The sequence below is a fragment of the Rhinolophus ferrumequinum genome, assembly GCF_004115265.2.
Source record: "Rhinolophus ferrumequinum isolate MPI-CBG mRhiFer1 chromosome 15 unlocalized genomic scaffold, mRhiFer1_v1.p scaffold_54_arrow_ctg1_1, whole genome shotgun sequence".
Taxonomy (NCBI): domain Eukaryota; kingdom Metazoa; phylum Chordata; class Mammalia; order Chiroptera; family Rhinolophidae; genus Rhinolophus; species Rhinolophus ferrumequinum.
Window position 1 is genome coordinate 10064990 of NW_022680357.1, and position 26363 is coordinate 10091352.

Genomic DNA, 26363 nt, shown 5'->3' on the forward strand with positions numbered 1-26363 from the left:
TCTCCTTGCCCCTTGGCTCCTTTGTCTGGTTCCCCTTCCAGGAGCTCACTCCGGACAGGACATCACATCCAATTCAGATTATCGAAGTGGCCCCACAGCCAGACCCACCTGGGTATAAACCACTGTCCACCACTTCACTGGCTGTGCAATCAAAGACAGGAGGCTCACTTTCCTCATCTGTAAAACGGGGGTGATAAGCGGGTGCTGTGAGGGTGAACTGTGATGCCACATGGAAGAAACTTAGAACACTGCTGGCACACTTTAAGGTCCTACTAAGCGTTAGTTATTCCCCTTTATATTGCAAGAGTCTGGCGTACAATGGGTGCTCAGTTATTGCTGCCTGAATTCGTAAAATGATAGAACACCCAAACTAAAGGCAGTCCCAGGGGTTATTTATTACTGTGCTACAGGAGACCCTGGCACTTTTAAATAATCCCCCAAAAGGAACTGGGAGGAAAAACCTGCTTATTACGGCCAAGGAGAAAGCACAGCTCTTTGTCTGGGACGGTTTCCCGTCAGACAGCCCCAGCCAGGGGCAACTCCAAATTTCCTCAAGAGGCTGCCCTCCTGGCCGCGGAAATGGTTCAGGACTTCCTCGCCAGACCAGCTTTGAGGCAGTGTAAGCTCCAGTTAGAACAATAATAATCATAAAAAGCCCATCATGTATCGGGCACTTACTACGTGTTGGTGATTCCCAACTGGGGGCAATTTCTCCCCACCCCCCCGCACCCTGAGCACATTCGTCAATGTCTGGAGACGGTTTTCATTGTCACCACTGGTGTTGGGGGGTGCTACTGGCATCTAGGGTAGAGGCCAGGATGCTATTCTGTACCCTACAGTGCACAGAATAGCCCGCCACAATGAAGAATGATCCAGCCCCAAATGTCAGTGGTGTCAAGGTTGTGAAACCCAGTTACGTCCCAAGACACGGAGCACTGTGTTGTCCCATCCAACATCCAGCACGATGATTTCTGAATGAGGCGCTATTAGCCATCGTTACCCCCATTCGCCAAATGAGGAAATTGAGGCTCCGTTATGCAAACTGCCAGGAAGTAGGGGAGACCTGATTCAAACCCACGCGGCCTGACGTGAGCCCATGCTCTTAGGAGCTACCACATTTTGGGAGACAGTGCCCCCTGTATGTAGTTTAACAGTGAGAACCCCAGTTTGTCATGAGTTAGGCCTGGGTTGGAATCCTCGCTTGCCTACTCGGCAGCCACGTGATCTTGGGCACACCATCTGTTAAGCCATCTGCGCTTCTGTTTTCCCATCTGTAAAATGGGGGAAGGATGTCCACCTCTCAGGGTGGTTTTAGGGTTAAATCTGACAATGAATGTCAAGTGCCTGACAGTTAGTCTGACAATCACGAAACAGTACGGTGTCCTCGTCAACATCACTATTAGTCTTCCCATTGCCGTGGAGGCCCCGATCCCCTTCCCCCCAAGCCTAAGGAAACAAGCACTCAGTTTTGTAGCTGGTCCCAGTGCACCAGCTGGCACTCAGCGACCGGTGGGATGGCGCCTCCCCAATGCCAGATTTCACCCTGCAGAAGGGGGGGCCTGCGCTTCGGGAGGCCACAGCAGCTCCGAGGGAAAGAGGCGTGCTGCTCACGTGCTCGGGGCTGTGGGCCCCAGAGCTTCCTCTGTCCTGGGGGCTGGTTCATCCTGGCTCCTCCAGGAAGGAGCACCAGGGTCCTTGCCCCAGATTCACGCTGCCCTCCGAGGCTCTGTTCCCCAACACACGGAAGGAAATGGTGGCCAAGGGCGAGAGTGGAATTCTTCGAAGAGAAAAATAATTTCTCTCTGCTAACTGTCTGGGAACGCCTATCTTTTGGAAGGTACCAAGAGAATGCAACAGCCAAACTGGAGAGAACAGGCTAGAACGGCTTCTACATCATGGACACCGGGGTTGATTAAGGCAGTGCTTTCACGAGGCTTCTCAGACCCAAGGTTAGCTTCACTCCATGTCTCTGTTAATAACAACAACAAAAACAAGACCCACCATGTATCGCTCACTGTGCAGCAGGCACTGTTGTAACTGCCTTACACACATCACCTTTAATCCGATCAGTGTACCCATTCGGAGGACTGTTGTGTCAACACATGAACGATGCTTAGAAGGAGGCAAATACGGAGCAATAAGTAAGCATTCACCACCATCATCATCATCACTACAACTATTGCTACTATTCCACCCTGCAAGACAGGTGTTATCTCCATGGAAGAGCAGGACAAATGGAGGCTGATTTGCCCAAGGCCACAAAGAAGGCAGGAAAGCTCTGTGGTGAAACCAAATACTTCTAAACAAGGGGCTCTGGCATCAGACTGCCAACTTGCCAATCCTGACTTGGCTGTTTAGTAACCACACACCAACGTGGGCAAGTCATTTCCCCAAGCCTTGGTTTCTTTTCCCGCAAAATGAAGAAACAGACTACCATACAAGTTAAGGTAATTGATTCAATCTGTTTGTTTGCTTATTTGTTTAATTATGAAAACTCAGCTCTGGAGAACAGTCATTAGAATTTAGACCATGTGTTTTGTGAAGACTGAGCCCTCCCTGCCCTAAGGAAAGAGGAATGGACTTTCTGGGCTCCTAGGACGTGGGCTCCGCAGTGAATGGTCAGAGAGGAGCGTCCTGAACGGCCATAATGGCTTCTGTGAGAGACAAGCTGGCAGGACTGGGGTGTGGAGGGTGCAGAGGGCAGGGCAGGAAAGAGAGGACAGAGGGGGGAGATCCAGTACCAGGGGCCTGAACCAAGAGTGTTTTGCTGGGACTGATGCCCGGGAAATGCAGGTGAGAGGCCTGGACACAGGGCTGAGAGAGACCCCTCCGACGCCCAAGGTCTCTGCTGAACCAGCGGCTCTCCTGCTGACCACCCATCCCCGGCTGATCCTCTAGGGCAGAAGAGATACCTGCCCCAAGGTCACGGTCCTCATTCCTGCCACAGCAGCGTCGGCAAGAGCACATACTTCCCCACCGCCTTTGACATCCCTTAGACCCACAGCAGCCTCTGGACACCTAGCAGGACAGCAAGGTGCATTCCAGTGATCCCACCCAGGTATTCTGGGCTGAACCGGGGGCATGGATGCTAAATTCTCATCATCATCTCAGCTTGGGCTGTAGGTTAGGAGAGAACCTGCTGAACTCTGCTCTCAAGCCCCTCCAAAGCCTCTGGCCCCCCAGTGGTGACCCCCTTCCTCTGCATCCAGCCACCTGGAAGCAAAGCCAACCTTGCCGGTTCCCTCCCCCAAGACTATGCAGTGGCTGGTCAGCAAGCACCCCCTGGCGGGGGAGGGGCGTGCAGGAAGCAGCCTGGGTCCCTGCTTGCTCTGCCTCTGAGGTGGGGGTGCTGCCGGGGGAGAGCAAGGCTGTTGTACACAAAGCAGATGTGCCATAAACGCATACTCCCGGCACAGACACTCCGGGGGGGCTGCTGCTGATCCCACCCACTCGTTCCTCTGAAAATAACTGCACAGACTACCTGCCAAGTTTCCGGAACAGACAAGTGCTGAGGAATATGGAACTCCGGGAGAAATGGAGTTTGGGGTACTAGGAAGATAACCACGTGGCTTTGTCCAATAACAGGTCTCTGCAAAAGGAAAAGCATTTGTAATGGACTCTATCATGTCGGAGGTTTTTAATAATAGCAAATTGCTATCATTTTTAAAGCAGTTACTCTGTCCTGGTCGTGTGCCTTACCTATGCAGTTCCAATCAACGGCTGGTATTAGCAGCACCCCCATTTTCACAGATGAGTAAAGTGAGACCCCTATAGGTTAAGTAACTCTCCCAAGGTCACACGGAATAAAATACCAGAATCATGATCATAGCCAGGCTACTCTGACTTCTAAACTCTTTCCTTCTGAAGCTGCCTCTCAAACAATCCATTCACCTGTGCCACTCAATGATTGATAGATAGATAGATAGATATAGATAGATAGATAGATAGATAGATAGATAGATAGATAGATAGATGATAGACAGACAGACAGATGATAGAAAAAACAGATAGCAAGATAGAAAAATAGATAGATAGATGATTGATAGACAGATAGATAGATACACAGACAGACAGGAGAAAGAGAAAAAACTGAAATCCCGGTGATAAAGGTAAAACATATCTCTACCACCCACTTTTCTGGATGAGGCAGCTGAAGTTCCTAGAGGTTGAATAAAACTCACTCTTGGTCCCACAGTCACCTGAACTCAGAACTCATGGGTCTCATTTTGATGACTATGTGTTAAGGGTTTACTATGTGCCAGGCACTGCACTAGGTGCTTGAGACAAGCCTGCCCTCACAGAGCTTAAAGTCTAGCAGGGAAGACAGATTTACATGAGTACTAACAGCACAGCTGGTCTGGTTCAAATGGGGGCAACCCTTCTGCTGGCCCAGGAAGGTGTCCTTGGTGAGCAGGAGTTCATCCTGATAGTTTCTGGAAGGTCAAGTGCTGGGGAAAGACAGAGGGGAACACCATAGCCTAATCCCCAGGACCTGTACATCTCTTACGTTATATGGCAAATGGATGTAGCAAATGTAGCTGAGATGGGGACATTATTCTGGATTATCCAGGTAGAACTGATGTCCTTACAAGAGGAAGGTGAGAAGGTTAGAAAAAGGAGATGTGAGGAAGAAAGCAGAAGGCAGAGTGATACACTATGAAAACAGGAAGAGGCCATGAGCCAAGGAACGGAGGCAGCCTCTAGAAGCTGGAAAGACAAGCAAGGAGAAATGCTTCTCTGCAGCCTCCAGAAGAACACAGCCCCGCTGACACCTTGATTTTAACCCCAAAAGATTCATTTTGGACTACCGCCCAGAACTGGAAGGCGATAAATTTGTGTTGTTTTAAGCCACCAAGGTTGGGCTAATTTGTGACAGCAGCCCTAGGAAAAGCGTACAATGGGCTTCTTAGTTTAAGAGCAAGCTGTACTTCACAAAATAGCAAAGAAAAAGATATTTCAGGACTGGAATACCTTTCTGCAAGGGGAGAGGTAAGAAAAGGAACAGTGTGAGAGGACAGAGAGAGACCATCACAAGCAGGAATAAGAAGAGTACAATGGAGAGCGACTGTTGGGGAGATTGAATTGTGTCCCCCAAAAAGATATGGTGAAGTCCTGACCCCCAGAACCTCTGAATGTGACCTTATTTGGAAACAGGGTCATTGCAAAGGGAATTAGCTAATAGGAAGTCTCACTAGAGCAGAGTGGGACCTAATCCAGTATGACTGGTGTCCTTACAAGAGGGAAATTTGGACAGAAGCACAGAAGCAGGGAAAAGGCCATGTGATGACAGAGGGAGAGGCTGGCGCTAGACAGCTGCCAAAGACTGCCAGCAGCCGCCAGAAGCGAGGGAGAGTCCAGGGAGGATTCCCCTACAGGTTTCAGAGGGAGCGTGGCCCTGCAAACACCTCCATCGCAGACGTCCAGCCTCCAGAAACACACGTGAGACAACACATTTCTGTTGTTTCAAGCCACCCAGTTTGTCATACCTTGTTACGGCAGCCCTAGCAAACTAACACACCTACTTTCCTAAGGCCCCATCTACTGGACCTTTGGGACGGTGTTACTAAATCTGTTGCTTTTCTGCAGCTACAGGCATAGTTTTTTCAGCCCTCCCCCCAAAATCAAATTTTGTCCTATTTTCATGCTTCTGAAACTTCTCATCTCAAGGATGTACATTTAATATAGACTATCTTCCTTTCTTTATTCCTTCACTTCTTCTTTTTCTTTCACCACCTAAAGGCCATTCTTAACTTGGCGGTGCATCAGGAGATAGAGCATTGTAGGAGAAAGAAAATGAGATACGTGGATATCCAATAGACTGTAAGCCTCAGGAACGTAAGGGTACCTCTGAATGCCACTCCAGTACGTTCTCACTTAATGTCATCAATGGGTTCTGTGACTTTAAGTGAAATAACAAAACTGACTTTCCCACAGGCCAATTGATATAAACAGGAGCTAAGTTCCTACCATACAGCATCTCATCAACGTTATAACAAAACACCTTTGAACGAAACAATACAGTGTTATTCACGGACCTGCTGTACTTAGCGCAGAGGCTGGCAGGTGAAAATCGTTTTAGTAAATAACTGTGTGTTGAAAGAGAGGCAGTGAGGTCGGGTGGGGCGGGGGAGGGAGTCTGGACTTTATCTAAAGGACCCAGAAGGAACCGAGCTCAGGGCTGGATGAGGCCCCACGCAGAGATATCACCCACATACATGAAATACAGGGTTCTTCCCTAAGTCCCGTGAAGCTCCACGACTCTGTAAGTCTACAGTTAATTTTCTACTGAGAACACTACGTGGTCACATAAACGCCCTTTAAAGTTGGAGAAATCTGAAGAACACTCCTTAGGTGGCAGGGGTGAATGACGAACTTCCTGGAGAGGGCGGAAAGTTGGGAGAGGGGCATGGGACTGAGGAGAACAGTAGGTGGGAAAGTCTCACAGGTGCATAAACCCCAAGCGACATCCCCAGGACCGTGGCGCAGGACAGGAGGCCGTGTGGGCAGACGAGTCAAGGCCACCCGGGGCTCAGCTCAGCCCGACAGCAGGCTCGGCTCTGTCCCTAGCCCAGTGGAAGACGACACCCATGTGGAACGTCAGGATCTTCGTATGAACAAGAAGCGTTTGAGATCAGCTAAGGGAATGACAGCTGGGTCCATGCCGGTCACGTCCCTGGGAAAGGAGGTCAAGTGTGAGACTAGTGGTCTGGGCTGGGAGTGGGGGGACTTAATGGCCTATAATAGGGGCTCTCAACCTGAGGCACTGACTCCTCTCAGAGGACACGTGGCAACATTTTTTGGCTCTCACAGCTCGGGGAGGGGTGGGGCATCGTTGGCATCTAGTGGGTGGAGGCCAGGAGAATTCACCCCACAGTGCATAGGACGGCCCCTGGCTGAGAAAGAATTAGCTGGCCCAAGCTGCCAGCATGCCAAGTGTGAATAACCCTGGCCGATATTCTACCAGCACTCAGGTTGATTGTTTAAAAAGTAGGTGGAGGTGGGGAGGCGGAAAGATAAAATAAGTGGACCAATGCGTGGGTGGGTGGCTGGGTGGGAGAGCAAGAGAGACATTCCAGTATGCTCAGGCTGCACCTGGAACAGAGACTGTCTCACGTTTACTGTGAGGACCAAGCACGTCCTGAAGAAAGTTCTAAGACCTCACACGGGGCGAACATGCTCGCTTACAGGCTAACCCACAGAAGAGACCTGCTGGGGAACAGGGCTGACTGCTTACGTCACCACAGCTGCCATCATTCTGTGGGCTCATCTCCATCTGCTTGTGTGGCATGTGTGAGGGAACAGGATCAGGGAGCTGCCTAGAACACTTGGGATGAAGACACACTTCCCGAAGACCCCGCAAATCGGGTCAGGTCCCCCTCTTTCTCTACCCCCCCTCTTCGCATAGCCCTTGTCACGAGGGTAGTAATCAGTAACAACTGATATTACCACTTACGGAGTAGCTCCCCCACTGACCGACTACAGAATCCACACCATGAACTTCATGACAGCTGGCACCCTGTGTGGCCTGCTCACTGTAGCATCCCCAGCAACAAGCGGGGGTGCTCATTACTTGGTGGTTGAATGAGTAAGAGACCATCAGTGCTGAATGCACCATCAGTTCCAGAACCCAAGAAATTCCGATGCCCTGACGTGTCTGAAATCAAGGCTGCCTACCAGTATCTGGGTATGTCATTGCCATCTGTGGGAGTCACCTTTGCTTCTGTCTGATTGGTTCCATCCTTTGGTGCCTCAAAGCCACGGGACCGGCTTTGGGTCTCCCCTGTCCCCAGCCATACTCCAACCTAGGGAGGAGTGTGGAAAATGGGACTTGAGAAAGCATGTCGGAAGGCTCTGGGCCACGGGAAAACAGGGTGTGAAAAAACTGTGTTACTCAGATAAATGTATGGATAGGTTTGGCGTCTATTTTCCTTCTAAGTACCAGTTACTCATCCCAGGCCCAAATGGTGGAGAGTTTCCTTCCGCAAGGGGACGACAGACTGCAGACAACAGAGGAGAGGTGAGCAGAAGGGAGGTTGAGGGGGGCATGGGATGGGAAGGCTGGAGGCCACCTTTGCAGCAGAGGGGTCGAGGGACAGCATCGGGGAGCGCCGACCTTCCAGGGCAGCTGGAGCCTCCTGCAAGGTTATCTGCAGCGGGTACAGGCTTGAAAGCTACAGGGCAGCGATAAAAGTGAGTCATGGTCACCCAGCAAGAGCCAACTCAACTGCCGGGGGCTCCGTGAAGCGTGTCCCCAGATGCAAAGTTACTCAAATTCCGGAATGAGTTTTGCCTGAATAAAGGACAGAAAAATGTCCGTGCCCATAAAGACACTGCTGTGTACAGCCAGCGTGGCTGACAGAGCCAGGGTGATCAGCTGACAAGTGCCACCCGAAATGCAGGAGACAGACAGTGTCATACCCTGTAGAGACATCTGTCCTCAGGCTCCGAACCCAGCTCCCTGGCTGCCTAGCTATATGACCTTGAGAAGGGACATCTCCTCTCCTAGCTCCAGGTTCCACACCCCTGAATGGCCACTAAGGGCCCCTCCTACTCTGAAATTCATGCAATAGCCATGAATAGCTCCATGCATTACTCTTCCCAGGGTTGATGTTTGCATTTGAACCAGAGGGGTCTGCTCTCTCTAGCAGCCTATTGGTGAAGGTTACAGGTTCCAGAATCCAACTGTCCCCATTCAATTCCTGGCCTCATCATTTATTAGCTCTGTGACTTCAGGCAGATTACTCAACCTCTCTGAGCCTCTGTTTCTTCATGCTAAGGATAATATAACTAACGGAAGAGCAGGTAGTCTTTTCCCAAATCCCCAGACCTAAGCACACCACTGATCTGATTCCCCAGGGTCCAACGTCTTTGGACTGAGGTTTCTGGGCCCCTCTGTTTGGGGCAGAAGCCAGTACATCAATATAACCACTGTCATTTGCTCCACAGATCGCGATGGCCCCCAGCCAAGATGCTTTCTCTCTCTCATTACCCTGCATTAGTTTCTTTGTTAATAGCTGTTATGATTCAGAATTATCTAGTTACTTTCTTTACTCACTTATTATCCATCGCCCTCCACTGGATTTAAGCTCCATTAGCTCACACGTAGTCTAGTTCATGACTGTATTCCCAGCAACTAGCATATCGCCTGGCACACAGCAGCTGCTCAATAAACTCCGTTGTTGAATGAATGAAAGAAGGAATGAACTGCCATTATCTAGTTCCTTCTCACTTCAGCCTTCCCAAAGTAAGTTTCTCTGTATCCACACTTTGCAGAAGAGGAAATGGAGCTATGTGGAATCAGAAGGACTCAGAGTCACTAGGCAGTGACTGGTACCCAGGTCTGCCTGAGTGCAAATCCCACATGTCACCAATCCCAGGAAGATGTCTGCACTTCAATAAGAAAGTCTGGGTGAAGGCAGCAGTACTGAAAAGAGGCTAGGGGCTCGGGCATGAGCTTGGAGCCTGCCAATCCCGAGTTCTAACTTAGTGCTACTACGGACTGACGTGGTCAAGTGACTCAACCGGGGCCTCAGTTTCCCCACCTACAATGTGAGGATAATACTCTTAATATGTTCCTCTTAAGGCTGAGATTAAGCACATTTTACACAGTGCTTGACACACAGTAGGCCCTCAATAAACGTTAGCTATTGTACATTACTACTTCTACTACCACCTGTGGGAAAGCCCTTGGGGCTCGCCCCCTTGCCCAGCTAACCATTTTCTCTCTCCCTTCATTCCCTTTCTCACCGCCGTCTCCAAAGAGAAGTATCCCAGACCCCAAGCGAGCGCCTTACACAGAGTTCCACTCCCACCACCCAAGCTGGCGTGGATGTGGGCACACGTGGTCCCGAGGTAGCCCACACCGCTCTGTTCTCCATTCCAGGCTGTGCACTCCCAATGCCCGCACCGCCTGTCCTCCCCCCACCATCTCCCCCGCCCACCTGCACGTGTGTGGCACGTGTGGGCGCACGCGTTCCTGCCGCATGTCAAACCCACACCTGTGGGTGGGGAGCCCCAGCTGCTGTGGCTGAATCAGGAGAGCAAGTCTCACCACCCCCTGACTCCCTAATCCACTGCAATCTGGCTTCCTCCCTATGCCACGCAAGCCTTCTCGAGCCAGGGTCATAATGACTCTCACTCACCAAGCCCAGCACCGTTGCTGGGGTCCCATGTGTCTCCTGGGAGCATTTAGTTTTGATGACCATCACCACCTTATTCTAACTCCCTCCTCCCTCAGCTCCTCTGGGTCCTTCTCTTCCTGTTCAGGTTCACTCACTCCTGCACTCTTCCACTCAACACATTTACTGAGCTCCTACCCTGAGCTGAACGTCGCTGGGACAAGATGAAGAGCAAAGCAGACCCTAAGGAGACAGTCTGCTCCCTATGGCAGGAGACTTTGCATCAATACCACCTGGAACCAAATCCCAACTCCCCCACCTTGCTAGCTGTGTGTGTTTGGGCAGCTTGCTTACCCACTCTGGGCCTCAATTACCACCTCCGTAAAATGGGATCAATTGTGGGATTTGCATGAATGCCTATGGAGTGTTTAGTACAGTGGGTTTCCATTGTTCCCCCACCCTAAACCATTTTCTGCACAGCAGCCAGGATGTTCTTGAAACATAAATGATTAGGTCTTGCCAATTGTTAACTAAAACCCACCCAAAGGCTTCCCGTCGCTCCAAGCATAAAATCCAGACCCCTTACTATGACTTAGAGGACCCTGGCGATCCTCTGACCTCATATGGGGCCACTCTTGCCTTGCTTCAGAAAGTGCCAGCTACGGAAGTTCATTCCTCCATCAGGATCTCGTGCTGTTGCCTCTGCTCAGAATGCTGAGCCCTGCCTTCTCCCCAGCCAGACTCTCAGCAGACCCTCCACGCCCTTCACGTCTCAGCTTAAATGCCGTCTGACCACTGAGAGGCAGACTGCTGGGGTCCCACCCAGATCCCTGTCACCAGGCCCCTGGCCCTGTTTCCCAGCTGCTGCAGGAACCGGCTGTTCATGGCACAGGCCCACATGCTTCTCCAGAGGATTGTCCTCAGCTGAAGGGAGCTGCCTCCTCTGGAAGTTCCTGGGAAGTCACATCCTGCCTGCTGGGGGACGGGGAGCCCCAGCCCTTTGGCCCTGGGCAGTACAGTGTCTGATACAGCTCACACTCCAGAGCCCCAGTGGGAACAGACCAAAGCTGGGCTTCTCCTGAAACCACATTTTCACCCAGCAACTTCCAGGCCCACCCTGGCTCCCCTCACTGCCTTTCTCCTGAGAGCCTCCCCTCAGTGAATCACACAGGAACCCCCATCTCAGACTCTGCTCTGGGGAACCCACCTTAGGACAAGTTAGGTCTTATTCTTTATTGTGGATTCTTTCAGAGCACTTACCTTTATTATTCCTTCTATAAAATGTTCGGTACACTTTTCTCTTTTGCTTCTACGACAGGGGAAAGTTCCACAAGGGCGAGAATCACCTCTGTTGAGTCCATCACTGCACACCCGACACTTAGCATGGGGCTTGCGTATAGGAGGCGCGAGATGCCTATTTCTTGAATTACTAAAACAGCACCTCCTAGGCCCTCAATAAATGTGTTTCTGAGGATTCTTCTCCAGTCTCCTCTCTTGACCTTCCCCTTGGTCCCCTGTGCTTCCTCTTAGGTGACCTGCCAGGATCCCAAACTCGGTGGGTCCCCCAACTGATTCATCACGTACCCTCGGGAGAGGAGCTCTTCCCCAGAGCTCTCTAACTCTGGCAGCAGCACTGGTTTTCCAGCGCCAAGGCTGGAAATGAGGTGTCGTTTCTGACTCACTTATTCTCCCTGTAGCCAGTCCTGTCCAAGCCAACATGTCCACATCGTCCTCTCCCCCAGGCCCCAGACACACAGCCTTCAGGCCGGTTCAAGCCCACATTTCCTCATCTCCAGGTTGGCGCAACAGTCTCTTCACAGACATGCCACACATCTGGTCTCCAGCTCTCCTGCATCCGTCCTACACCAGCCTGCCACACTGATATCCCAGCACTCACCGCGCATCACCACCCTCCCTCTTACAAAAATCCTCTGAAGTCCACAGAGCCACATCCCAACGCGCCGTTTAGCCTGGCATGCAATGTCCCCGGTAATAAATCCTCAAACCGCCTCTTCCAACTGTAACTGTAATACTATCACGGGTGAGAGTAACAGCGGTAACAATAGAAAACACAGTGAGCTCTACCATGTGCCAGGTGGGGGCTGCACGCCTCCCTGGAACACTGACAGCACCTGCCTGGCATATAACAGGTACTCAATATATATTTGATGAGGAAATTAATACAATGTGACAAGCACATTTTCTATACTGCATTTAATCCACATGACAAGCCTAAGAGGTGAGGAAACAGGGACTCGCTCTATATGACAAGTTTCAACTCAACCACCCAGCTGGGGTTGAAAACCAGGGCTGACCTGTCTGGGAGTCGGGCACTTAATCACTGTGCTCCCTTGGACAGCTCCCCGGCACTCTGGCCACAGCCAACTGGGCTGCCCACTCCCTATTCACAATATACCCATTTCTATGCCTTCGAACCTTTGTTCAAGCTGGGCCTTTGCTTGGAATGCCCTCAAATTTCAGATTCTTCATGAGCTTTCTCAAAAATATGTCTATCAAGAATTCTTTACAGCTCATCCCCAGCTATTGTGTGTTCCATCAAATCACCAATGTACTTCTACCCAATCCTTGCTCGTGAATTCACACATTCATTCAACAAACATTTGCTGAGTACCTACTTTGGGCCAGTCCCATGCCAGGTGCTCAGCATAAAGAGATGGATCAGTCACAGTCCCCTGCCCTCAAGGGGCTCCTACTCAAGACCAGAAGTCCATCCATCCATCCATCCATATCCATCCATCCATCCATCCATCCATCCATCCATCCATATCCATCCATCCATATCCATCCCTCCATCCATTCATCCAGTAACTATTGGCTGAGTTCCAACTGCATGCCAGGCATTGTTCTAGGGGCTGAGAGTACAGTAGTGACAAAAGCAGTCCCAGCGTCTGCCCTTGGGAGGCTTACATTTTAGTGGGAGAACGGACAATAAATAAATAATCATCCCTGATGTGTACGGAGGGCTAATTAGCCTCCAAGCCCTCTTCTAAGCGCATCGCACATCTTACGGATTCAATCCTCACAACTACTTTATGCTCTACATATTGTTATTATCCCCATTTTATGGATGAGGAAAACAGACTTGAACAGTAGAATAACTTGATCAAATCCCTCAGCTAGTAAGTACCACGTGGACCAAGAACCTAACCCAGATCATAGAACCTAGGCTCTTTTTTTTTTTTTTTTGAAGTGGGTTTTTCCAGGACCCATCAGCTCCAAGTCAAAGACTTGTTTCAATCTAGCTGTGGAGGTGCAGCTCACAGTGGCCCATGCGGGGATCAAACCGGCAACCTAGTTAAGAGCGCCACGCTCTCAGCAACTGAGCTAACCGGCCACCCCAAAGAACCTAGGCTCTTAACCGCCATGCTATATTGTTTCCCAAGCAATTGTCCAAATAAACAAGAAACATGTGAAACGACGGGGAGCGCCCTGTGGAGAAGCAGCAGAGTAACATGGGAGAGACTGGCCAGGTGCGAGGGGTGGTCAGGGACAACCTCCCGAGGAGGTGACGCCTGAGCCAAAATCTGAGTGACGGCAGACAGGAAACACCGGAAGTGGTTTTCAACCTTTAGGGCACTTCAGAACCCCCAAGGATGTAATAAATGCCTGAGCTCCTCCTAGACCTACTGTGTCGAAATGCATTGGTGAAGGCTCTATTTTCTTAACAACCCCGCCAGGACATTTGATAGGCTTAAAAGCCATAGGTCAAGGGACAGACAGACAGACAGACAGATGGACAGGGAGACAGATAAGTCAATAAGTTATAACGTAACCATGAATCCCAGAGCTACGTCCAAGGAGCTGAAAACACAAAAGACCCCGCAATTCACTCTTCCTGGGAAAATCAGGAAGGCGTCGAGGAGAAGAGGATCTTTGAGCAACATCTTAAGGAGTCGAGATTGCAAAGCAGAAGAGGCCTGGGTCCAGACATAGGGCAGCCTGCATCCGAGGCCCCAGCCTGCAGCACGGACAGGGTCGCAAACAGGAAGTGGTGATAGAGTCAGGAGCAAGCGAGGGGCACCGGGGGAAGGGGGGGCAGCTGAGGTTGGAATTGGGGCCGAGAGGATCAGACGGGAAGGACTTTGCGGGTTCTCTGTGAGGCTGGAGTTTCTCCTGAGGTTATCAGGAGGCCCCAGAGACCAGTTGGGTGGGGGCTGGCTGGAGTAGCTTCCCTTGGCTGAGAAATAGCCAAGTGGGGTCAGCAGTGAGGTGGCTGCGGCAATAAATAGTTTATAAAGAAATTAAAAGGCCCAAACGACGGCCATAAAGGCGATTTACACCCTTTCTGTAGCACGTCTCTCGGCTTGGATTAAAATTAGAGTGTGCCCGTGCCACATCTGCTTACTTGGGAGGTACTCGGGTGGAACTAAAACCTGCATAATGTGTTGGCTCAAACAGAGTTTCTCATCCTTGGCACTAAGGACATTTTGAGCTGATAATTCTGTCGCTGGAGGCCGTCCTGTACATGTAGGATGTTTAGCAGTGTCCCTGGCCTCCACCCACCAGGTGCTACCCACCACAATTAGTTACAAGAAAACTGTCTCCAGATCTTGCCAACCGTAACTTAGGGACAAAATCACCCCTGGTTGAGAACCCCTGGGTTAAAGTAATGGGCTGTACACTTCTACCCAGTCTCGGCTCTGCCACTTTCCAGCTGGGTGTCTTAAGCAGACAACTATACCTCTCTGTTCCTTCATCTATTGAGTAGGGGTAATAAAGTATTACCCTCATGGAGTCAATACAGTTAAATACAACGATTCGTGTGAAATGCACACGTAGTGAGTGTCAGCTATCACTGGCATTATATTTTAAGGAAACAAGCACTTAGCCGAAGACTGGACATAACATTAAGTGCTCAACAAACATCAGCGACTGTTGTTTCTATTATTATTTCTTACTCGCATCTGGAGCACTCCCACTGGCATCTGGGAAGGGTCTTGCACATACTCGCCAAAGGAAGGTCAGTAGGTTGGAATGAGACGGGGGGTGCCTGCTTCCTAAGAAGGGACTTGCCGCTGCTGGCATTGTCTCATCATCTCTGAGCACCCCAAAGATTTACAGAGGGGTATGGTGCCCACGAGGCAACAACTCCTCCCAACCCAAGAGTTTCCTAAAGGTGTGTTCCAAGGAATACTAAATCAAAAGGTATTTCTCCTCAAAAGGTATTTCAGGGCAGAAAATACAGGATATCCCATTCCTCTGGGAGCACATTAGGCACGTTCAGTCCAGAAAGGCTCTGAGAAGTCCTGCAATCATCATTACTAGACTTGAGGCTCTAGGACATCAGTGACCGAGTCAGCCTCACTGTAGTACAATATAGTATGATATGGTACGGTATTCCCACTCCTCAAACAATGCTGACCCAAATGGACACTCAATAAGCAAGTGATAAATGAATACGTGAAATGAGTATCTACGTGAATGAACCTGTTAATTAAAGAAGCCAGTTTGGCTGTGTTTAACCTAGTGTTTCTCAAACTTTCTGGACCACTGTGCCGTGGCTATCCCCTAGGACTAGAGCCCCCCAGACATACTTTGGAAAACGTAGCCCCTCCCTGGGATGGCAACACAAAAGTGGTTGACTGAAAAGCAGGAACGCCTCAGTACACATTCCTGGCTTCTATGGTTCACAGTGACTTCATCTTCATTTAAAATTAATTGCAAACATTTTATTTTAGCTCTAAAATGAGCCTGGAGAGAAAAAGAAAACACGCTCTTAGGGACTCTTGACAAAGGGACTTCATTTTTAAAACGAAGAAATGTGGCAATCTCTGCGCCATCTTGTGTGCAGTGGTTATGATGGAAACGTCACCCCGGGGATATCTACCTCACTCCTCACATCCGAAGACGCATCTGTCCCTGCAGAGGCCACAGCTCCTACATCCCAAAGAACTAAATCTTTCCCAAGTTGGAGTTCTGTTCAATGGCAGCCCTGTCTACTGGCATTTAGAGCAAAGTCAAGACAACCACCTATCGCAACCCAGTTCCTGGTTCTGATTTTCCAAGCACATGTTTAGGCTAATGCCCACCTTGTTTGCATCTGAAATTTCCATCTGGATGACCAGAAAGCAAAATAAACCACAGCGGTAACAGCTCCAGAGGCACAGACGACTTTGCCACAGGGAAGGGGAGAGGCTTAGTTGAAAGAGAGAGAGCTAGCATCTGCCCTGTGCTCGCTGTCGGGCAGATACTGCTCCGGCCGGTCCACACGGGCAGGCCTGTCTAATCGTCACAGCAGGCCCAAGAAGTGGGCCCTCATGTCATTCCCATGTTACGGATGAGCCCTGAGGAAAGAGTGAAGTTAGGGGAAAATAATGGTTCCCTTCCCAGCCTTACCGCTAAATGATTAACCAGCCCTGAAGCTTGAGGGAAAACAATAAATTTATCTTTGATGTTTAAACTTTCCTATAACTCTCCAGTCCTGTGTTAGACATTACACAGATTCTCATCAGTATGGTATGCGTCGGTGCCTAGATTCCAGCCAAAGGGAAGACCTCCTCAAAGAAAACCTCTACATAACCAGACTGCCGAATGCCCCCCTTGACAACCACCTGAAATGAAACGTCATAATTACTGATATTAGTTAACTCAGCCTAATGGACCAATCAAATCGCTAAGAATGTAGGGCTCCTTTCTCTCTCAGTTCCACTATAAAAACGAATGATTTTCCTTTGTTCCTTGACCACTACTGGGTTTATTCCTAACTACATTTCCAGTGTGCAAACTCGAAGACCCATGAATAAATCCTGCCATTTGTTTCTAGCCAAAGCCTCCAGACTCTGAGTTCACTCGCCGGCCCCTTACACTCTGAGAGGTAAAGGGAGTTGGGCCCGTGACACAGCCAGAAAGGGCCGGAGCGGGCATGTGGACCGAGATTGAACACTCCACTCCGCTCCACAGCCTGAGTAATTTGCAGTAATCGCCAATGTTATTTTTATTTTTAACAAAAGTTTTAACATGCACTTCAGTTATCCATTTCTACCATTAATGCTGGAGTTCATTATCTGATAGGAGTATGACAGGTACGGGAAGAGTCCACGTCGACGCCCAAGATTCCTTCCGGTGCTTAACTGCCACCCCCTCACGCTCTAAATGACATGGGAGGCAAGAACAGTTACCAGTTAGCAATAAGAGGTGGTTACCAAATCTACCTTTCATGCCTTCTTTCATGCTCCTTGGATTTGCCAAAAAGGATTAAAACAAACCAAAATCGTCTGGGATGGCAGCCCAACTTGCATAATTTTAATGAATCAATTCCAAAAGACATTCCAAATTCCCAGCCTCACTCCCTGCCCTGTAAAAAAATTACCTGATCCCTTTGTAAACACTGGACTAAGAACTTCACCTGTAGTATCTCAACCCCTAGCTTAATTTGAAAAGCAGATATTAGTCCCTACATTACAGATGAAGAGACTGAGGTTCATAGTGGCTGAGTAGCTTGCCCAATGCCATAACAGCTAGTGAAGGTCACAGTGGGGATCCTAAATCTGGTCTCAGTTTCCAAAAACTCCAGGTCCTGCTGTCTTACGTAGTTTAAGGTAAATTCACCCAACGAGCCCCAGAAAAAAATGCTTTTTTGGTCAAATGTCCTCACAGAAGCTGGAGATGTAGCATATATAATTGAACTTGAAGTTCTGTTAGTTGGAAACCAATTAAATAGCTATTTCTCTGTTCTGAGCTATATCAGGATTATTTTTTTCAATTATTTTTTTGTTTCAGTTACAGTTGACATTCAATATTATTTTACATTAATTTCAGGTGTACAGCATGATGGTTAGATATTTATGTAACTTATGCAGTGCCCCCCTCCGATTAGTCTAGTACCCACAAGACATAGCTGTTGCAACATTATTGACTACATTCTCTATCAGGATTATTGATGAGACCGGTAGGTCAGCAGAGTGATGGTAATAACGATTCTGAGGTGTAAGGCCATGAGTCTTATGGGGGAAGATGAAGACTAGATCATCGGACTTGGGTGAGGCTCAGAGGCCAACACTTGTAAAGACTATATTACTAGTAACACTTCTGATATCCTTCCTGTCAATCAGAATGTGACATGTAAAAACAATTTTTAAAGAATTTTTCCCACATTAGTGCAGATCAAGTGGAGCCATCAAGTCTCTGTGTGGGTTTCATTTCTTTTTGGTACAAATACATTTTGTCACATTCAAACACAAAAATCTCTGAGACTCTTGCTTGCTCTTCAAAGACTAATAATAATGCATCAGCTGCGACAAGCTATTTCTTGTTCTGGATGAAAATTTTCAAAACTCCCTAGGTGGACCATTTCCTCCAAGGCTTTTACAAGGTCGTTGCTGTTTTCTAGGACACCCGTCCCAAACTGAGGGAGTAAGAGTGGGGTTGGAGATATGTCAATGCTACACCTTTCATCTGAATGTCGGAATCAGAATTTTAAAGTCATATAGTAATTCAACAAACTGTTGCTGAGCAACTGATGTGTATAGCAAGCACTGCTCTTGCCATTGGGGCTGGAAGCAGGGAGAGAAGAGGACTAGGCCTGTCTGCATGGAAGCTTATATCCTAGAGCGGAGTAGGGAAGGTAAAAACTAAACCAACATCTGCAACGGGTAGATAGTCCTAACACCCAGTACCTGAGAATGCAACCTTATCTGGAAATAAGAGCTCTATCTATATAATCAAGTTAAGATGGGCTCATGCTGGATTCAGTTGGGTCCTAACTCAATGACTGGTGTCCTGATAAGAAGATGGCGACTTGGACACAGACCGTGGGAAGGCAGAGGCAGAGACTGGAGCGATGCGTCTACAAGCCAAGGATTGTCAAGGATTTCCGGCAACTGCCAGGAGGTGGAAGAGGCAAGGAGGCTCCTCCACTAGAGATTCCAGAGGGAGAGTGGCCTTGCTGACACCTTGATTTCGGACTTCTGGCTTCCAGACCTGTGAACGGATACATTTCTGTTGTTTAAACCACCCAGTTTGTGGTAGTTTGCCACGGCGGCCCGAGGAAATAAACACAGCATCTACTATATCAGAGAGTGATAAATGGACTGAAGAAAACAAAGCAGGATAGGGGGATGAACAGTGACTGGGGAGAGAAGGGCTAGTTTTGATAATGTCATCAAGGGAAGGGGAGATTACACAGGATAGGACTGTCAAATCAGTCCCACAAGATTCAGAGGTTATCTCATCAGCTGGGGGTGCTACGACAAAAATACCACAGGCTGGGTGGCTTAAACTCAACGGACTTTCTCACACTTCTGGAAACTGGAAAGTCCAGGGTCAAGGTGCCGGCGAGGTAGGTTCCATGCTGAGGCCTCTTCTCTGGGCTTGTAGGAAGCCACTATCTCACTGTGTGCTCACGGAACCTCTCCTTTGTGCCTGTTTGTAACTGTAATGACTTCCTTACTCCAAACAGAGTCACACTGGGCTTAGGGCGTCTGCCTACGATTCGGCAGTACGTGGACACTCAGTCCTTAACAAACTCTTCACCAAAAGTGGCCTGTGCAACTCCCTTTGCACTTCTTTGTGCGTTAAAACACATCCTGGCCAGATGTACACACATGGCCACTCACTGCCACAGGCAGGACTATTTCAGTGAGACATCATCTCCATTTTATACTCTAATTACACGGTCGACACTGACACTTCCCATAAAGCCATTCATTCCAAGCATATCATCAGCAAACTCAACCAACCAGGTATAGCCTGCTAAAAGCATACCATACCATGAATAAGGACCAGAACTGGCCACATAATGCAGCCCCAGGGCAAAACGAAAATGAGGGCCCTTTCTGTGTTCAAATATTATTCAGAATTTCAAGATGGTGACGGCGGAGTATTAAACCATGAGCAGGGGCCACTGAAAGCAGGGTCCTTTGTGACTGATAAGGACCCTTATCTTTCTGTGGTGAATACCATCAGGAAGACCAATGAGCATGTTGACTAGATTTGACTCACCACGTCTTTCTTTAATGGTCTTCTCTCCCCTGGCTTCCGCAGGTGAAAGAGGGTGGAGACGGACAAGCTGTAACCATTCATTCCCAGAAGCCTTCTTGGAGGAGGAGACATTGGACCACAGCCCTCTGAGAAGGAGAAAGTGACAGAAAATGAGATCAGAGCTGTGGCTGGGCAGATCCCCGGGGCCTGGCAGACCAGGAAAAGCACTTTGGTTCTATTTCCATCGTGATGAGACCTCATCAACAGGCTTTGAGCAAGGGAGTCACGTGACCTGACTTTGCATTTCTGAATTTGTGAAGAATAAACCAAAGAAGACATCCCTTGTTATCCTGAAAGTAACATAATCAAGGGAGAAACGGCCAGAACTGCCACTCAGACCTAAAGCAGCAGGTGACAAACAGGCTCTGTGTTAATGGTCTGACTTTTGCATGATACTTTTACATCCATGGCTTTCTCTTTATTATCTGCCTCCTCTCGTAAACGGCTAGTTCTGTGAAGAAGGAATTGTCCTGCTCGTACCGTCTCTCTAGTGCCTAGTATTGTGCTGACACACATTAACACTCAATACATATTTGTTGAATCAATTCGTTCTTTTAAAGCCAAATGTTTTTGCTGTTGTTTTCTTTTTTTGTTAATTGTGGTAAAATATACATAAAATTTACCATTTTAACCATCTTTTAGTGTATAGTTCAGTGGCACTGAATACATTCACACTGCAGTGCAGCCATCTTCCCTATTCATCTCTAAAACTTTTCATCATCCTAACCTGAAACTCTGCACCCACTAAACAATAAATCACAATATCTCCCCCTCTCCAGCCCCTGGCAATTACTGTCCTACTTTCTGTCTTGAATTTGACTACCTCATGTAAGTGGAATCATACAATATTCGTCCTCTTGTGTCTCCTTTATTTTATTTAGCATTATGTTGTCAGAGTTCACTCATGTTAAATGTGTCAGAATTTCATTCCTTTCTAAGACTGGATAATATTCCACTGTATGGATGGACCACATTTTGTTTATCCATTCATCCATCATTGGACATTTGGGTTGTTCCCATCGTTTGGAGATTGTGAATAACGCTGCTATGAACACAGGTATAGAAATATGTTTGATTTTTTGGGTAGATACCCAGGAGAGGGATTGCTGGGTCATATGGTAATTCTACTCGTAATGTTTTGAGGAACCTCCATACTGCCTTCCATACTGGTGTAGCGGCTACACCAGTCTGCATTCCCACCAACAGTGTATGCGGATTCCTTTTTCTCCACAGCCTCTCCAACATTTATAATTTGTCTTATTGATGATAGCCATTCTAACTGGTGTGAGGTGACATCTCATTGTGTTTTTAAAAAAAAAAAGAAAGAAAAAATATATATATCTGTTTGAGTCCCTGCTTTTGATTATTTTGTGTATTTTTTTAAACTATCTTGAAAAAATTAAAAACCTTAGAAAAATTGCAAAATATCACACTGAATTCCCATATACCCTGTACTTACATACTTCACATAGATTAGAAACAAATCTTAATACCTTTGCTCAATTACTTAGATTCACTTTGGGGTGCGGAGGAATAGATAAGAAGGGAGGGGACTGAATGGTTGTTATTTGAAGACAAGGAAACAGTTTATGCGCGATATTTAAATGAGAATGGCGGCCCAACGGGGCAGCATGACTTTGGGGATGTTATAATTTCCCTGAACCTCACTTTTCTGGACTATAGAAGGGGAATAACTGCAGGACCTAATTTACAAGATCACTGAGAGAACTAAAAAGGTGTAGGTGCCGTTCTTATCAGTGTCTATTGAGTAGGACAGAGAAAGTTATGCAAAATGAGTTTTCAAACAAGTACAAGAACAATTTGCCAGTAGCTTCACAGATAAAGGTCAACTAAATTAACCAACATTCATTTGGGTGCATTTTGCCTTTGTTTACGTGCCCGCCTATCAACCATTCATGCCATTGTAAGAGACCATTAGCATGAGAACTGCTATCTTAAGGTCAGGGTTAACAGCCCCAGCCTGAAACAACATAATTATAAAATTCCAGGATGTGGGCAGTTGCAGCATGGAGACTAGAAGTCCTGTAGCTTATCTTATACTCCTTGTCCTGTAGTTAATCTTATACTCTTTGAAGCTATGTAAGTCCTGTAGTTTATCTTGTACTCTCTGAAGCTATGGAAAGCCTTGAAAATGCTATATAAACCCTTGGCTTTAAGTGTTTGGGGTCCTTGTTAAAAACCCGCTGCATCGGACAGAGACTCGGACCCCAGCTAGCTGGAAATAAACCTCGCTGTGTGACTTGCATTATCATGTGTGTCCTCTGTCTGTCTGAGGGGTGGACGATTCCAGACCCTAACACCATAAATATTTACTGAATGCCTACTGTGTGCCAAACACTGGATGCCTTATGCACATCTCAGTATATGGTCCCAACAGCCCTACTATAATATTACTGTTCCCTAAGGCTGAGAGAGATGACTGTTATCTCCTGAATCAGAAATTGGTAGACACCACTGTACTTACTAGAGCAATGACCCAGTACACTGATCCAGACAGTCTCAGAAAAAAATCTAGAAAATGTAAAATCACTACTGTCAAAGAGAGTTCACTTTCAAAAGGCAAGGGAACTAACACACTTGAATCACTGAATCCTTCAAACACACTGCAGGGACGTGGGGTCCTCCATCCCATGCAAAGGAAGCATCTGAGCCAGAGGGGTTCATTCATTCCTCCATTCATTCATTCATCCAACAAATACTGAGCACTCCCAATGGGTCAGGTGTTCCTCAAGGTGCAAAGGATACAGTGGAGAACTTGGAGAACGAAGTCCCTCTTTTCAGGAAACTCAGTTTTGTTCCTCCCCACCCCACAGCCGCCCAGTCAGCTGGCCCCGTGCTGCAAAGGATTCTATAGCTAAGCGTGTAAATGTCCTTCTCTCCCTGCCCCCACCTCACCCTCAGGAGCCAAACCTTTGATTTATGATTAACACATGTACTATTTCCAAGGATGGGACAGCCTGTCACCTTTCCACCACCCCAGAGGGATTCCACTTACTTCTCCGAAACCTAACTCAGAGCCCCACTGCCTGACCTTCATGATTTGAAGACTTCAAGGAGAGTGTCAGTAAAGAAAACACAAGCTTTTAAATTTAAAACACTCTGGGAGTGGTCTCTTTCACAAGTTCATGGCATGAAGAAAGGAAGGAAGGAAAGGAGGGAGGGAGGGAGAGAGGGAGAAAGAAAGGAAGGAAAGAAGGAAGGAAGGAAGGAAAGAAGAAAGGAAGGAAGGAAGGTAGAGAAAAGAAAAAGGAAAAGGGAAATTTTTGATTCTCTAAAATTCAAAAGGCGTAACCACCACATGAAAAGTGTGGATCTTATTCAGATCCCAATTCAAAAACCCATTATAAAAAGGCATTATGAAGACAATTCAAAAACTGAACTACAGACCAGGTATTAAAGAGATTAAGGAATTATTATTGATTTTGTTCAATGTGATCTCTGTAGTAATATTTAAAAAAATGTCCTTTATTCTACAGAGATGAATATTCAACTGGATAAGGGTGAAACAGTACATTGACTGGAAGTTGCTTGAAAATCCAATAGCATAAAATAAAGGGAAATAAAATGGGCAAAATATTAATCATTGTGAAATCTAAGACAGGACTAGCCAATAGAACTTTCTGTAACAATGGAAAATTTTGTATCTAAGCTGTGTGACACAGAAGCCACCAGCCACACATGGCTGCTGAGCACCTGAAATGTAGCTCATGAGACTGAGAAACTATGTTTTTTTACATTGTATTTCAATTAATTTACACTTAGGTAGCCACCTGTGGCTAGTGTGTGCCATACTGGACAGCACAGGTCTATGATGACTATAGGAGGTTTTACTTATTCTCTACTTTCATGGATGTTTGCAGATATTGATAATAAAAATTTATAACACGACTTGAACGAAAGACCACAGTTTGTCCCTGGGTCACGTTGGGCACGCGCCTTTGTTCTCGTTCAGTTCTCTCATCTGTAAAATGGATATTCTTTACAGAAAGGCCTATCGGTGAGTTCCCCTGCTCTTGCCAAATATGTCCCCACCTAGGGGAATGGTTCCCCACCTGGCCAGTTCCGGTCAGCTGGAACAGCTGCACCCCACCTCGTCTTCAACCTACTAGGTTTCACTTCCCAGCCAGCCCACAGAAGTCTTCAAACAAGTTCATGACGTCCTCCCACAGGAACCAGGGATCACTTTACCATCCTGTTACTATGAAACCTGCCCCTTTCCCGCAGCTTGTTCACTCTGTTCCTGAGTATAACCCCCATGTAGCCCTGCAGGATATGGGGTGTCCTCCTCCTCCGCTGGGCTGAGTATATGCGACTAACAAACTGCTGTCTGTCTCATCTGTCGGGTGTTGTGTGGTGTGTTCGGGCAATCTCGTACTAGTTAGGGCGGGAGCTCCTCCCTCAGCAATGAGTGAACAGAGGGCAAATCAGATTACCCCTCCTCCACTTGAGAAGGTATTTTTGAGAATTACATGAAATACATACGCACAAGTGTTTTCTAAAGAAATCTCAACACGTGTTGAATGCAAGAGATTACAAGTATTGCTGTTGGTTTTGTTAATTCTCTGACAATGGTGAAAGAAATATCAGACTATTTTTGCTAACTGGTGGGTGAACGAATGCCTTGCCCACCTTCATTATTTACACCTAATGGTTTTGGTGGTTAAACAGAATTGTATCATGCGTCATGTTCTCTACGCCATCTTTTTTCACTCCACAATAAACCATAAACTTATTTTCAGTGCCACTTTAACCCCTTTTCCGAGCCCCACAATGTTCCAATGCATAAAGATGATATCGTAATTAATTTAACCAACTTCCTAGCTGATCTCAATTCATTTCCAGGACTTTAAATACCATCTAAAGGGTATTCTGCTGACTCATGAATGTATGTCTCTAATCTCTCATCTCTAAATTTGAGGTTTGTACACACGACTGCCTGTTTGACCTCTCCATTCCAATGTGTCAGTCACCACAAACTTCATGAGCCCCAAACAAAACTTCTGACTTGTCCAGTTTCTTGGACCATCTTTTTCACCCTGCTCTTTCCCTCTTTAAGTTAAATGAAATTCTCACCCGTGTTTACTATGCATTTGTATGAGAATTATGCTTGTTAACATTTTAAGATTGACATTTTAACAATCATCTTAGAGCTATGGTAATAAACACCCTCCTATATATTACTTTTCTCAGATTATTTCTGCAAAGGAAGGAGTTACAACACTCCATGACTCACGCCATCCCAGCCAGGGGTCACCTGGAAATGAATGACCTCCACTCGACTTCCTGGAAAATAGGCTAAAAGCATTTACTAGCAGAAAGAGACCGGGAAGACCTTATCTCTAAAATGCTTCCAGCAGGATGTACCTAGCCTGTCTAGATTGTTTATTGTGATAACCTGGGATTTGTGGGGAACGACCTGCTAGAGAACAGGAAGTAATCAGGCAGGTATTTGTGTCTATATATAATTAATGGACGATAAAACTGGGAAACCATAAAATCAAAATTGCTTCCTCTGAGGACAATGATCCATACCCATCACTGCGGTCTCACTGATTAATCCAGAACAAACGCAGAACAATTAGAAAGCGACAGCTGACAGATCTGGGCTCTTCCATAAAAGAACGCAACGTTTGTGCCTACGTCTTACTTGTAACTTTTAATCACTGGTTAGGCTTAGTGTTAGATTAAATGTATGATTCACATGAGTCTGATTTGACACGTCAACTCTTTATGCGAACACAAATTTCTTAAGGAAATTTCCCAAAAGTGAAAATTGCATGAAATTTTGAAAGTGAAAGAAAACTTTGGAAATTGAAATTGTTTTGGAAACTACAATTTTGAAAGCGAAGAAAAGGTACGCACCATTAAAATTCTGACCCATAATGTCAAGTGGTTCTCCCTTACCCACTTTAAAGGACACCAACAGAGCACACACCCACATACCAGCTCTGGGGTCAGTGTCACCTTTGCCACTGTGATCAGTGGAAAACAAAGCCATCTCATTTCTGGAATAGGAGTGATTGGACAATGTTGGGGGTAAAAAAATCAGCCAAGTCCCCCCAAACTAGGATGCCACTTCCTTGGAGGGGGTCAGAAAACCCACACATCAACTGTCTATCAGCCATGTCACCCTATATCTGCCTTTCCAAAGGACCCAACTGTAGGCCCATCTCAGTCACACCAGACAATAACTCTTAAAGAAACCACACTTTCAACAGATTGAAA

General features: G+C 47.2%; 1 protein-coding gene across 1 annotated transcript in view; it reads right to left on the reverse strand.

Moving 5' to 3' along the window:
- GRIN2A (glutamate ionotropic receptor NMDA type subunit 2A) overlaps nucleotides 1-20121 on the reverse strand; it is a 437303-nt gene extending 417182 nt beyond the window's left edge. The window contains exon 1 of the mRNA XM_033101647.1: nucleotides 20079-20121. The gene's annotated coding sequence lies outside the window, so the exon portion shown is untranslated. The remainder of the gene's footprint in view (nucleotides 1-20078) is intronic.
- Nucleotides 20122-26363: the final 6242 nt, after the last annotated feature.